This window comes from Stenella coeruleoalba (genome assembly GCF_951394435.1).
Source record: "Stenella coeruleoalba genome assembly, chromosome: 15".
Classification (NCBI taxonomy): domain Eukaryota; kingdom Metazoa; phylum Chordata; class Mammalia; order Artiodactyla; family Delphinidae; genus Stenella; species Stenella coeruleoalba.
Genome location: NC_137161.1, coordinates 27,665,254 through 27,680,224, shown reverse-complemented (window position 1 = coordinate 27,680,224; position 14,971 = coordinate 27,665,254).

The following is a 14,971-nucleotide window of genomic DNA, read 5'->3' as shown; positions in this document are numbered from 1 at the left end:
GCCACCTGAACTTCCTGGGCTGCTGGTGAGAGGGGCCTCAGCACTGGGAGGCACAGGTCCAAGTCCCAGCCTGTCATCGGCCATCTGTGGGGCCAAGGCCAAATCATTTCCTCCTTCTGGGCCTCGGTGCCCCCGTTTGATGGAGGAAGACGAGGCATAACTGGATTAAATCCATTGCCCAGCCTGGGTGGCCCAACAGCATCCTCTGGGTGCTTCCTAAAAATTCAGATTTCAGGGCCCCGCTCAGACTTACTAATTGTGAACAAATTTCGGAACAGACAGTGAGCGCAAACGTTCATTCCAAGACGAGATCGGGGGAGAGGGCAGCTCTCAGATGACTTCCAGTCCCAGATCACTGGGTCTAAATTTGAGGGGGCTGCACTTTTGATTCTGACCTCGAGGCTCACTAATCTGATTCTACAAAGTTTATATTCTACATGGAGTTTTCTGGTAAGATTCAAATTCTAGGATGCTGAATGTTCTAAATTCCACAATTCTGAGACACAAAGATAGGATGAGAAAATTCCAGTCCTGCAATCCCCTGGCCATGTGCTTTCCCTCAGGGGGCCTGGTCCTCTGCCCCAACTGGGGGCTGTGGACAAGATTTTTTCTAAACGTTTTCAAATTAGGAGATAAAGTTTCTTCAGGGCCTAAGCCCCTCCTCTAACCTTTGGATCGCAGATGTTTCCCTGCCCCCCAGCTCCTAACCCTCACCAATCCCAGCCTCTCCCACATTCTCCCGGGGATTTAGGCCCCTTACTGGGAACCACGTCTTAGAGGCCAAACCTACCAGGTAACCACGTCTTAGAGGCCAAACTCAGAGAGAAGCTCGGAAACTGATGGGGCCACCCAGCAAGAGAGGACTGTCAGGCAGAGTACGGGGGAGGTTCCGGCTTCTGGCCCCTCCGGATGCTACCCCAGTGGCAGAGAATGAACAGCTTAGCCCAGGTTTAGGAGCTCCCGCCTGACCGCTCCGGCGGCCCACTCCAGCTAGGCCCGCTACGGCCCTCTCGCCCCGGCTCTGCATCCGCCTGGGCTCACTCCGCACCTGCCTGTCGGGGCACCACGGTGCCCGTCCTACCCACTTTCTGTCACTAGAGGGCGTCACCCAACCGGGAACAGGCTCATAACCGAGCAACACCGCTTGCGATGGTGGCTTCGGATGACTGGCGTTCGCAGCAGCGCGGAGAGGGTCAGACTTCAGAGGTCCAGGGCCCAGGCCATTTCTTGCACAGAGGGGAAACCGACTCAGCGGAGAACCCCCGCCCAGCATCCCATAGCCAGTCTCCATGATGGCGGCAATTATGGGCCTCCTGCCAAGACACACGGCGCCCCCGCCCCCAACTCGTGGAGCTTCATGTATCTCCATTTCCACGTATATGAAAACCATCCTATGTGGTCCTTCTGGCTCAGGAGATGTGCATTCTTATAATAACAAAAATAATAGTAATAATGATAATGGTGACTAATAATGCCAGACACTGCTAAGTGCTTTAGGGACAGTGCCTCATTTTCCTCGCTTTTCTCTCCGCAGTATACTAACGCCCACTTTTCTGACTGCTGCCTATGCACATACATTTTCACATCCTTTATTTCCTGCCACCCTCACAGCATCCCTGAAAGCCAGCTTATAGAAGAGGAAATTGAGGCTCCAGTTAAAGTCATTCGAAAGTCATTGATCTCATCTCTTCATCCACTCAATAAATATGTATAAAGTGCCTGGGACTGTGCTGGGTGCTGGTGATAAGGACCCAGACCTTGTCCCTGGAGCTGTCACTCTGTGGACAAGTCCATACAATGGTGTGATAAGGCCCCGCACAGGGAACGGGATCTAGGAGGAGGGACAGCAAATCTGCCTACAGCCTATGGGGATCAGGGAGCTCCACCCCCAGCACCAGAGAGCCAAGCTGGGAACTGAAGAATGAGCGAGTGTGAATGAGATGGGTGGGGAGGGTCCCAGCTTGAGGAAACAGCAGGTGCAGAGGGGCCTAGACTTTCTAAGCCTCTTAGGCTGTCAGACCCTGGAATACGGGGACACAGCCTTGGGGTCTGCTGGCTCCCTACCCTGCAGTCCATGACTCCCAGCCTCACCTGTAGAAGTGCTTTTTCATTCAACCTGCCACCCACAAGGCAGAATAGATCATCCAGCCAGACCTGCCGGTAAAGAAGCCATCTCCAGAGCGGGTCTGCCAGCCCTGGCCTTTCGAGCCCCAGCTGTAGAATCCTCCTAGCCAAGGCCCCAGCAGAGATAAGCCGGGCCCGCTCTGCCCTGTCTGGACTCTGATCCTCAGAACTCATGAGCACAATAAAATGGTTGTTGCTTTCCGCCTCTAAAGTTGGGAGGTTTTGTAGCAATAGACAACAGGAGCAGGGGTTGACAGTGGGACCTTTCTCCTAGGGTGGAGGGGCAGATGGCAAGGCCACAAATCCCATCTCCATCTCTGACCTTCAGGCAAGTTATGAGCCTTCAGGCAAGACCCTGTACTCTCTGTGCCTCAGTTTCCTCATCTGTAAAAGGGGAAAATAAGAGTATCCCCCCTGTTGTCACTGTGAGGTTTAAATAAGTTAATATATGAGCAAGGGTTTATATACATAGTAAGTACTCAATAAATTTTTTCTTATGACATATATTTTGTTTATTCACTCAACTAACATTTCTTATGCACTAAGTCTGAGCCAGGAACTGTGCCAGGCACTTAACATTAAAAACTTAAATTCATCCTAGGTTCCTAGAGCCCTCTGAAGTAGATTTTATTATTATTCCTATTCTTTACAGACAAGGAATCTGAGGCTCAGAAAGTAAGTAGTGGAATGGGAAACTTTTGCCCTCCACCAGGAGGCCACTTCATTCATGCACAGACACCCACGGAGGCATGGCCCACTCATCATTGCTCCCTTACGGCAAAAACATTCATCCAGAATAGGAATTCCAAATGGCTCTTACCTACACACTGGAAAAGACGGTCTACCTCACTCAAATTAAATGACAATAAAATTACACAGAGCTACTATTTTTCACCTGATTGGTCAAGAGCTAGAATTTCAAACCACAGGGCCTCAGCCAGGCTGTGGGCAAGCCTCTGGAGATCTCTCCTACCTTCCTCAGGGGAGGACATGGCCCAGCCTCTGCAGAAGAGAGTTGACGACCTCTATCAAAATTACAACCCAGCAATCCACTTCTAGTGATTTATCCTCTAATCAGCCTCGTTCACATGCAAAGTGACAAGTGTACATGGTACACGGCTGTTCCCTGCAGCCTGTGTGTGATCACAAAAATCTGAAAACATCCTGAACACCTCTAGGAGATCTGTTTACCACATAATCGCAGAGTTTGTGATGGAATGCCACGCAGCCGAGAAGCCTGAGGAAGCGGGTGGTGTGCTGGCCTGGAGCAATCCCAAGATACATTGTCACCCAGGAAAGGCCAGTTGCACAACAGGGTGCAGTGTGCAAGGGCTGGGGTTGAAGGGCATGGAAAGGAGACTTGCTTTTCTCTTTTGTTCCTTTTGACTTTTAAGATATGGGAATATATTATCAAGTCCAAAAAATAAAAATGAAATACTTTGGAGACATTTTGCAAACTGGTCATTAAGTACTCCTAATAAAAATTCAAATGGCTTTGACATAAATTCTGAAATGAAGCATTTTTCAGACGGTGTCTTGGAGACACGTCGTTGAGTTCAGAGAGTGAGGCCCCACCTTTCATCCACAAGTGTGGGCGCCCCAGCTGCCTGCCAAAGAGCGAGAGCCAGCTTCCGGGGCGAACCCCTGCACACCAGCCCACAACGAGCTTCCCCCTGTCTCTGAGGGTTCCATTTCCATTACTTGTGCAAACCTGGTGTGAAAGTCTGCTAAGGAGTTTTTCAGATACCAAGATTCAGGAGTGAATTATGCCTGGGCTCACTGAGTTCTCTGATCCACCCCAAAGTGGGGATAATTGAACATACCAGCAAGTTACACAGACCTGGGTGCGGATCCCAGCTCTGTGCCCAGCAGGCTGCAGGACCCTGGGCGTGTCACGTTGCCCCCTGAGTCTCCCTTTCCACAGCTGCAAATGAAGCCAAAAGCAGTAACACCCACTGCCAGGGTGGTAGAGGATAAAATGATACCAGGTGTGTAAAGTCCTGACACACAGAAGGGCTTAGTGATGGTAGCTTTTGATAATATAACTCCACACAATCTTTCATTTGCTCATCAATATCCCAGACTCCAAATAGTATCTCTCCTTCAGCATACATGCTCCTCCTCCAGGAAGCCTCACTTGATCCATCCTTCCCCAATTGGAAGTCCCCTGCCTCTTGTGACGCCCTCCTCCTTCGCTCTTTCCACACCCTTTGTCTGTCTGATACCCTGGGAGTGGCCTGAGTCCTATAACTGTTTTGGCCACGAGAGGGCAGCACTGCCCAGGAAGACAGAGGAGCAAGGCCCCGACGACTAGGGCCAGTGGCTGGAAAGCTCACACCTATGAAGCTTGACTGTGCCAGCACCGCGCTGAGTACCCTGCCCGCTTTATCTCGTTGCAGGAAGGTGTTGCTATGGCCGTCCTTCCATCATGCCCACTTTATCTTCTTTTTCATTGTTTTTTACAGTGTGGGTGCCAAGGAAGTTGCATTGATCGTTCTCCATTCCTGCAAACCCCTCTCTTTCTTTTTAATTTCCCTCTTGCCGCTCCTGCCCTTCCTCTTCCCCTCCCACACAGGCACCCGCTCTCATGAGTCCGGTCTGTGTCCTTGAATACTCACGAATCCTTGTGAACCACATGGGGGTGTTTTGTGGTTTTTCATTTACAGAAATGGCCTCGTGCTACAGATTTCTATCTTCTTTTCTCCCCCTCATCCACCTGGTGTTTCGTAGCTGCATCCCTGCACCTCACTTACCCTGCCATCAGACGTAGGTTATCGTTGACTGCCCCCTTCCTCACGTCTCAGCACAGGAGAGAGACCCATCGCCTCTTAGTGTCCCCTCCTAGGCCTGCGGGAGAATCTCTCTGGGCTTTACACGCAGGAGACGGGTGGCTGGGTCCCTCCTGCTTACTGTCCCTAGGTACTGCGCCAGTCCAAATGCCAGCAGAACATGAAACTCCCATCTCCCACACCCTCACTAACTTGGGAGTTCCTGACTTCCTAATTTTTGCCAGTCGGGTAGGTACAGGCAGAGGGGATGTGGCTCTTTACCATTTAACCTGCATTTCTGTGATTACTACTGAGATTTACAAGCATTTATTCACACACTTGTTTGCTACATTCTCCCCCATTTTACAGGTCATACAATTGAGGCTCAGGCGCCCAGGAAGTAGAAAGTGGAGCCCTCCCTTGGGCCACCTCTCTAACAATGGCAACAATGCATTCATCGCCCACTCAGTCAATGAATGTTTGCTGGTTCCTTGATGATCTTGGGGTACTGTGGTCAGGGGTGATGGCTGTGTTAACAACAGGCAAGAGGATCGAGGAGCCTATGAAAAGGGGGTTCAGGGAGGGTGGGCCTCATTGCTGGATGAGCGGGGCAGGTGGAGGGGCACCGGAGGGATCTGGGGACGGCCAACGTGTCCATTGACGTTGACAAGAACAGAGGAGGAGGCAAGAGACCAGGAGCCAACCAGGAACAAGGATCCGGAGGGCCCCTTGCGCTATGTCAGGGCTGGTACAAACAAGCTCACGGTGGCCACAAGGCCCAACCTATGGGCCCCCGTGGCCCCTCTGACCTTGTCTCCTACCCTCTTGTGCTTGCCCACTTAAACCACACTGGCTTCCTTTGTTCCTTAAACACACCAATCTCATTCTGGCCTCAGGGACTTTGCACTTGCTAACCTCTCTGCCTGGAATGCTCTCTAGATCTCCACGTGGCTGGCTCCTTCTCTTCCTCTAAGTCTCTCAGTTCAAAAGGCACCTCTTCAAAAAGGCCTTCCCTGATAATCTTGTCTAAATACCATGCCCCTCCCCACAAGTCATTCTCTACTTAGTACCTTTGAAATTTTTCTTCATAGCCCTTATGGTGATTTAAAGGATCTTGTTTATCTAATTCTCGACCTCTTTACATCTTCCCCCTCACCTGGATTCTGACCCAGTTTCAAAAGGCTGCCACCAGACTTCCCCCTTCTCCCCCTCCTCCAGGCCCCCATCACTGTTGCAGACCTAAGTGTACATCAGTCACTTTACACATATTCTCTGAATCATCTTGCCCACTTTCGGAGGTTGGGTAACGGCCCCATTCTCCAAATGAGGAACCTGACCGCAAGGGAGAGCAGGCAGCCGGTGGCTGCAGAACTTTCCAACCAGGCCCTGAAAGGCCCCACCCTGATCTTACCCCTCACCTCCTTCACACAGCTGCGCTCTCTGCCCGCAGCCCCCTTCCCCCTCCTCTTCACCTAGCTAAAGCCATCATCCTAGAGGTTTCAGCCCTGACTCTGCCTCCTCCTGGAAGTCTTCCTGAGAGCCCCCCAGGCAGGCCAGGTGCCTCTCCCATCAGCTCTGCTCCGACTTCCCTGTGAGGTTCTTTGCTCTATGTGTCTGTCTCGCCCCTAGACTGGGAGCCCCGTGAGGGTAAGGCCTGGGTCTGACTCAGCTCTGAGTCAGCAGCCAGTGCCTGTGCCATCCATAGGTTGCAGCAGATCAGCGTCCAGCCACGGCCCTAAAGCCCCAGAACACAGCCTCGTCCGGTCAGTGAACCCCCGCTTCCCAACCCCTACTGCCCTTTAGAGCCCTGCCCTCACTCACACTGGGAGGGTAAGCAAACCAGTACGACCTCTATCTCTGTGGGGCATTTGGAAGTATTTATTAAGTTTACAAACACATGTATGGTCTCCTTAAATATTTTTCAATACTAAAATATTCAATATTGAATTTATTACTGTTTTGTTGGAATATAACTTATTCCAGTAAATAAAACTCATCCCTTTGAGATGTAAAGTTTATTGCGTTTTAACAAGCAGATAGTCATGTAACCACCACATCAGGATCTAGAACTGTTTCAACACCCCATAAAGTTCTTTCCTGCCCCTTTTCAGTTGATCTCCCCCCCCTCCCCCACCCACCCCGGGCAAACACTAATTGGACTGTTCTCTGGCCATTTGGTTTGCCTTTTCCAGAAGGTCATGGAAGTGAAATCATGCAGTCCATAGCTTTTGAAGTCTGGTTTCTTTCACCCCACATCTCGCCTTTGAGACTCCTCTGTATCTTTGCTTGTATCAACAGTTCATTTTTCTTGCCAAGTAGTATTCCATTTTTTTATCCATTCACCGGTTGGAGGACCATTGTTTCCAGTTTGGGGTGATTATGAGAAAAGCTGCTATAACTATTTGTGTATGACTTTTTCACAACTTTAATTTCTCTTGGGTAGATATCAAGTTTGGGTAGTATTGCTGGGTCCTATGGTAACTGTAGGTTTAATTTTATAAGGAACTGCCACATTGTTTTCCCAAGTTCCAGTTGCTGTGTACCCTCATCAGCCCTTGGCTTTGGTGGTATCTTTAATTTTAGCCACGCTAACAGGTGTGTAGTGGTATCTCATTGTGGCTTTCATTTGCATTTCACCAATGACTGATGATATTGAGTGTCTTTTCATGGGCTTATTTGCCATCAATATCTATATTTTGGTGAAGTATCTTTTTAAGTCTTTTGCTCATTTTTACTGGATTATTTGTTTTCTCATTATCCAGTTGTGCACGCTCTTTATATATATTCTGGATACAAGTCTTTTATCCAATATTACTTTTGCAAATATTTTCTCCCAATCCGTGGCTTGTATTTTCATTTTCTTAACAGTGCCATTTGAAGAGAAGTTTTTGATTTTGATTAAGTCAAACTTTTTTTTTTTTTCCGGATTCGTGCTTTTTGTGTCTTGTCTAAAAAATCCTTGTCTAACCCAAGTTCACAAAGATTTTCTCCTACTTTTTGTCTGCATATTTTATGGGTTTAAGTTTGACATTTAGATCTATGGCCCATTTCAAGTTAATTCTTGCGTATGGTGTGAGGTATAGGTTAAAATAATTTTTTTTACATATGGATGCAGAATGCAAATGTATAAAATGGATATTCAATGCAATTGCAACCTTGATTGGAAAAGTAAAATATTGGAAACAGCCTAAGTGCCCATCGCTTGAAGACTGGTTGAGTACGTGTTGACACACTCATGCAATGAAAACACTAGCAGACTCAGAGCTGGCACTAGCCACCAACACCGTACAGGTGTAGGGGCTGTGCACTGCTGGACTCCATTCCGATTTGTCAATGTCCATGCTAAATAGTTGTATGATACTTTGACTATCACCTTGGTCAGGCGTCAAAAGGAAGGGGGGCCTCTTCATGGAGCGTGTAGAAAGACCTCTAGAGGGAGTTTTAGATAACAAAAGGACAGTGCAGAGTAGTGTGTGAAGTCTGCCATCACTGGGTAAAAAAAAAGAACCCCGTGTATTTCCTTACAAATGCATAAAATATCTCTGGGCAGATTCACAAGAAATAGGTGACAGGGTTGCCTTGGGGAAGGAGAGCCTGGGTGTCTGGAGGACGGGGGTGGGAGAGAGACTCACTTTCCACTATGTCCCCTTCCTTTTGTACCTTCGAGATTTTGTACTAGGGATATGAATTATACATTCAGAAAATAAGTATGAATAGAAAATAAAGCCAAACTCAAAGTCCTTACTTTTCCAGGGGTGCTCGGTCTGGAAGATTCTGCCCCAGGTGCACAGCCCTTCACAGTTTGGGAAACGCTCTCATACTCCTCCTCAGGTTTCCCAGCACAGGACATCCCTGCCAGGCGGGCGTGATGGAGAATGATTGCTGAGGGAGAATGCCTGCTTCTCAGAAGGAGAAACTGAGGCTCTGACCAGGGCCAACATTCCTGAGGTCACCTGGTCCAAACCAAGGTACATTGTCAGGTATCTACCAGGACCAGAGGGGCTAAGAGCCAGGGAGGAGGATGGCAGTCTTGCCCCGCAGGGACCCAGACCGAGTCACTTAAGGTACTGCTCGGAGCGGAGCCCATCTGGAAGCCATTACCACCGCCCACCCCGGGCTGCAGCGCAGTGTGGGCGGGGCCCGGACTCTGTGTGCATCTGTTCCTCATCAAGGCTCAAGCTCTGGACTGGGCTCCAGCCCTGGAAATCCCATTTTCCAGCCAGGCCAGGCCACCCTCACACCAGCCACCCTCCCCACCAGGACCTGAACAAGGGTCCTGAGAGCTGCAGGAGATGGGTTTCCAGCTCCAGGCTGCATGTCCCATTACCTCTCAGAGCTTTGGGTTCCTGTCGCTGTAAGCCAGTTCATACAGAGCACTCGGCACATCAGCGTTCAATAAACAGTAACTGTCCTTGTCTCCTGATACCCCTCCACGTTTCATTCCTGTACTGTAGGTGCTCAAATATCAACAGCTAACGTGCCCAGCACGGTTGTGAGCACCGTGTATGTACTAACTCTTCACAACAACCATCAGAGCTAGATGCTCCTACTAACTTGGCTTTTCTGATGACCCAGCTGAAGCTCAGAGATGTTGAATAACTTGCCCAAAGTCACACAGCCAGCGATGGGCATAGCCAGGATTTGAACCCCAGGCCACCTGGTTCCAGAATCCCCACTCCAAAGCGCTCCCTGCACCACTTCTATGGACCCAAACCTCTTCCCCACTGATCTCTGATCCCTGTGGGTGCCTGTGACAGTGTCACCTGAGATGGAGATGAACACTGATCTCAGCCCATGATGGCTGACTGAGAGACGAGCATCGACAGCACAGCCGAGAGAGGATGCTGGACCTCCAGTCACCTTGAGGGAGAAGGAGAAAGCCAGAGAGGCAGGGAGGATGGGGCCTTCCGGGGTGGAGGGGTGGGGGCGACAGTCACCCTCACACACAGGCTGGGCGAGTGAGCGTGCTAGTCTAGAGTAGCCTGCTGGGGAGGTGGGATTTGACGGTACCCCCCACGCGTTAAGAGCACGTCAGCCTGGCGTCCAGGGATCTGCCTTAGAGAAACGGCGCCGTGTGGATAAAGAGGCACGAATGAGGGCTGACCCTGCAGCCCTTTCACAAGTGTAAGGATCTGGGCTGCAGCCCAGAGGTCCACCAGGGGCACTGGCCCCACTGACCGCGGCCCAACCACACTGCGGCAAACGACACCGTGGTGGAAAAGCCTGACACAGGGGTCCTGCGCTGCCGGGACTCCGTCCCAGCCCTGCTGTGCGCTGGTCAAAGGGGCTTCGGGGCAGCGTGCGCCGGGAACAGCGGAGGGGTGGGGTCTGTGCGCACAGAGTTGGTGGGGGCGGGAAGGGGGCCGTGAGCGGACCGACTGACAGGATTTTAACTCTGCTTTACACCCTTCTAGAACTTCCTTCACTGAATCAGTCATTGTTTTCTCAGAATAAGAGAAAGAGAGAGCAGGCAGCACTGTGCCTAATACACAGAGGGGGCTCAACTGAACCGGGCGGAGGCGTTCTGATCCCCTGGCCGCTGTGAGCTGGGAGAGCTGGGAAGAGGGCCGGCCCTCGGCAGCCCCTCCCTGCGCTGTGGCCCCAAGTGCCTGATTGAGAGCTGGGTCTATGGAGGTGGCGAAATGGCCAAGATGAGGGGACAGCAGGAGTCTGAGGGCTGAAGCCTTATGGAGGATTCACCGACGCTGGCAGTGGGTCAGGTAAGGTTCTAAGCATGAAATCTTACATTATCATCCCCATTCTGCAGATTGAGAAACTGAAGCCCGGGAGTGACCCATGGGCTGCCCACCTCACCCTCCACTCACACCCTCTGCTCACAGCCCTCCATTCACAGCCTCTGTTCCCACCCAGCCTGAGCACTGAGCCAGGAGTCTGAAGCCTGGCTGTGATCAACTCAGGCCTCTGCTCCCTTGTCGGTAAGCCCCTTCCAGAGCTGGGTGAGGGCAGCCAGAAGCCGGTGGCCAGTCAGCCAAGAAGACTGGAAGCCATTAGGGTCTAGTCTCATTTTTAGACAGAGGTGTCTTCTGCATTTTAATCAAGCGGGACATCGAGAGACCAGCCCGAGTTTCTGCTCTCCAGTGGGGCTGAGGCAAGACCCAGGGGAGAGAAGGAGCATCCCTTCAGGAAAGGGGAGGGAAGGATGGGAGGACGGGACTGCAGCCAGGGTGGGGTAGGGAAGCTCAGAGAATGTGGGGAACCTGGTCCCCTGGGCCCTGACTGAGACCTCCCAGAGGCAAAGCTGGGCTTGGGGCTCATCTTCACTTCCCCCCCACTGCTCCCTCCAGGCTCTCAAGAAATTGGCCTGAATAGTCCTTTAGGCCTCAGGGATGATTTTTGGTCCTGACTGCTCCTTGTGGTGGAAACAATCTTGGGTCCCCGCAGAAGGGAGTTGGGCAAGGAGAGTGGCAAGGCTGGAGAAGGAAGGGAGGGGCTGGGTCCCCCTCGTGGAGAGGAGGTCAAGCCCCATTCCCCAGAGCATCAGTGAGGTAGGTGAACACTGCCCCTTGACACTGACTGAGGTGTGGAGGTATAGGCAACAACCAGGTCAGTCTGAAAGCTGGAAGGGGCCTCAGAAAGGATCTGCATTGGTATTAATGCAACAATAGCAATAACAATAGAATGGTAAAATGTAGTAATAATAGTTGTTCCTAGCAGTTACGGAGCACCAGTCGTGCACATTTAATCTTCATCATAACCCTGGGGACTGGGCCGTCCGCATTGCACAGACGAGGAGACTGAGGCACAGGGCGTTAAATAGCTTGCCCAAGGACAGACTGCTGGAAAAGTGTGGAGCCAGACCAGCCCCCTCCTCAAACAGAGGAGAAAAGGGAGGCCCAGAGACAGGCAGAGACAAGCCCCAGGTCACACAGCAAGCTAGAGGCAGGGCAGAGGCTATGAGGGCTTGACTCGCAGGGCTGTCTGTCCCTGTCCTCTGCTCTGTGTCAAGATCTCCAGGAGGGCAGGAGGGAGCCCCTGTCATTCCAAGGGCCTGTAGATTCAAGCCCGGGCCTCGTTTTCCCAAGGGATCCAGCCTCCACATGTGACAAGAAAAAGAGAGCAAGAGAGAGAAGTCAAGTGGAGCAGAAGAGATAAATTTGGGCTGAGATCCTGTCTTCTCTCTTCCTTTGGATACCCCCTCCCTGCAACCCCAGAGCTGACACCCAGATGAGCCCTTCCAGGGGAGTCCTCTGCCCTACCCCACCACTGCCCACCCAAACCCATCCTTTGTCCCATCCCAGCCCCCTCCACAACCTCATCAACCCCTCCCTCTCCTGCTGACTCCACTCCAGCTGCACTGCCTTTCTTTCTGTTCCCTGAAGGTGACAAGCTCATTCCAGCCTCAGGGCCTTTGCACTTGCATTTTGCATGTGCTGTTCCCTCTGCCAGGACACCCTTCCCAGGTCTTCAGGGGGCTCACTCCTTTCGCTCTCAGCTCAACGTCAGGAAGGCTTCCACTGACATTGAAATTCAGGGCACTACCTCCTCCCCTCACCCACCCACATCTTCCTGACTTACCGTCTTCCTGTCACTCATCCTTATCTGAACTCATCATTTATCTATTTGCCTACGTGTTTATTGCTTGTTTTCCCCATTAGGGTACCGGCTCCATGGGGTCTGGGATTTCCCCCTATTTTGTTGACTGCTGTGTCCTCAGCTCCATAAATATTGCCTCTCATATAATGCGTGAAGGCACAAGCTCCAAGGAAAGGTCGTGCTGTGGGAAGGAAGCTTGTCTCAGAAAGATGCTGCACTCCAAAGATGCTGCCCTTTGCAAAGTGTCCTGGAATGTCCAGTGAGCTTCCATTTTCTCATCTGTAAAATGGGGCAGTGCCTTCCTTGCTGGGCCATCATCATGAGGATGAAATGAGATCAGGCTTATGAAGCAATGAGTCCAGCGCCTGGCAAGCGGCAGACGCTCTTGAACACTGGCAGCAACTCTCATTATTGTGGTTATTAGTCTCTCACCCCGACTCCAGGCTTGACGTCATGGGCTGCTGTCTGGCGGTCAAGGGGGGAGGACCCAAGGAGATTCTGGTCTCAGCACAAACCATGTGGTCACCGCTGGCTCCTTGGGCCTCCTCACCTGCCCCACCGACTTTGCTGGTGCCCACATGGTGTTCCCTCCATGGCTGGCCGTCCATCTCCCGCCCCACAGGACTTTACAGGACCCCCGGGCAGTGGATGAGTGAGGGCAACACTAGTAAGCCCAAGAGACAGAACGCACCAACACCATAGAGGTTTATTTCTCACTCACCCACAGTCCACCGTGGGTGCTCCCAACGAGTGAGCGGCTCTCACCAGCAACGATTCCAGGACCCAAGCTCCTTCCATCTCGGGAGCCACCATTTCCACCACGAGGTCTCCAGACCTGCGTGCATCAAGCCCACGGAAGGGGAAGGCGTGTGGTAGAGCGGAACTCAGTGACACGCCCACTGCTACCTGCAAAGGAGGCTGGGGAATATGGCCTCGCCACCTGCCTGGGTTTGCTTACCGCCGGGGGGTTCCTGCCTCTGGTGGGAGCAGATTTTCTGCCTGGGGTTCTAGGGTTGTTGGGGAAGGCTTTGCAGAGAAAGCACCCTGGCTGTTGCTGCTGGCACAGGGCCACTGGGGCCGGCCGCTGTCTCTCATGCCGTCCTCCACCGGATGGCCATTCTGTCCCCCATGCTGGAGACGCAGGTGCTTTGAGGTGAGGCCCAGGGCCTGACTGGCTCAGAAGTCTTACAGGGAAAGCGGAGAGGACTGAGGAGGGAAAGGACTGTCTTCCTCTGCTTTCAGGCTCGCAAGGATTGCCATGTGAGAGGATGAACTCAGGAAGGTCACAGCCTGGTCCTGTACCCGCTTTACGGCTTGTCCTTTACTCCCAGGAAGATGCCTTATCTGGACAGTTCCCCTGCGTTATCCTCCCTCCACCTCCCCAATAAAACATCTGCAGGGTAAACGAGCTGTTATCTCCCTCATTGTCCCAGGAAATGATGGACGGAAACTCAGACCAAGAACAAGGGGTCTGTTGTCTCCCTGGATCCTGGGGTGTAGGGAGAGCAGCCACCATTTCCATCCTCTGCTGACAGCCCCCCACCCACCCACGGGGGAGCCATTGCTGCCCACTCTCAGCCTGTGTGGTGAAGGTGGCCTCCAGGGTGGTTAGCTGGCGTATCCCATCCCTGCGGCCACCACGGTTGGTCCAGCAGTAGGAACAGGACCCCATTGGAGCCAATGTGATGCCTTCCCAGAGATTTTATGGGGACTTGACAGAGAGGTGCAGCAGTCAGGAATGCTTTCTGCTGCAAGTAACGGGGAATTTAATGCAGTGGCTTAAACCATAGAGGGCTTATCTTTCTCTTTAGGAAGAAGTCTGAAGGTAGGAATTCAGCTGATCAACAATGTCAGAGCTAATGTCATGATAATTTTTTTGGCCTTTCCCTCGAGGTTGCAAGATGGTCCAGGCTCCAAGCATCAGGCTTGTTTTCATTGACCTGAAGTAAACAGACAGCTAGATATCTCTCCCGCAAAGATGGGTTTATTCAGAATCGGCAGAGAATTGCAATTTGGGGTCGGCAACCACGGTGAGCCACATGCAGCTCCCTGCACGGCAAGGAAAGGAAGACACTTTTATAGAGAGGAGAAGGAATTGGGAGGGCTGTAGTCAACAAAATGTCCGTGGTTTTTCATTGGCTGAGTCCTTGCCAGGAGAGAAGAGGAGTCTTTCTTCTTCCTGTTGCTCTGCTGCCATCACAGGCTGTGAGGGCTCCCCGTTCTGGTCTCTCGACTCCCTTTAATCGAGGTTTCTGTTAATTAATTTTTTTATATGTACAATGCAAGACAAAGTGAGGAAAGGCAGCTCCAGCCACTGCTGCCCTTGTTATTAGAGTAGCAAAAACTCTCTTCCTGCCAGCTGGCTTTGGCTTATGTCATATTGACCAGCAGTATGTCATGTGTCCCCACAGCTGTAGAAGAGACTGAACAGGGGGATATTTGGCTACACAGCCTCTGTAGTGGAAGGAAGCCGATGGGAATGGGCACTTGATTAGCCAAGCCCAAGGACTGCGATTAGACATTCT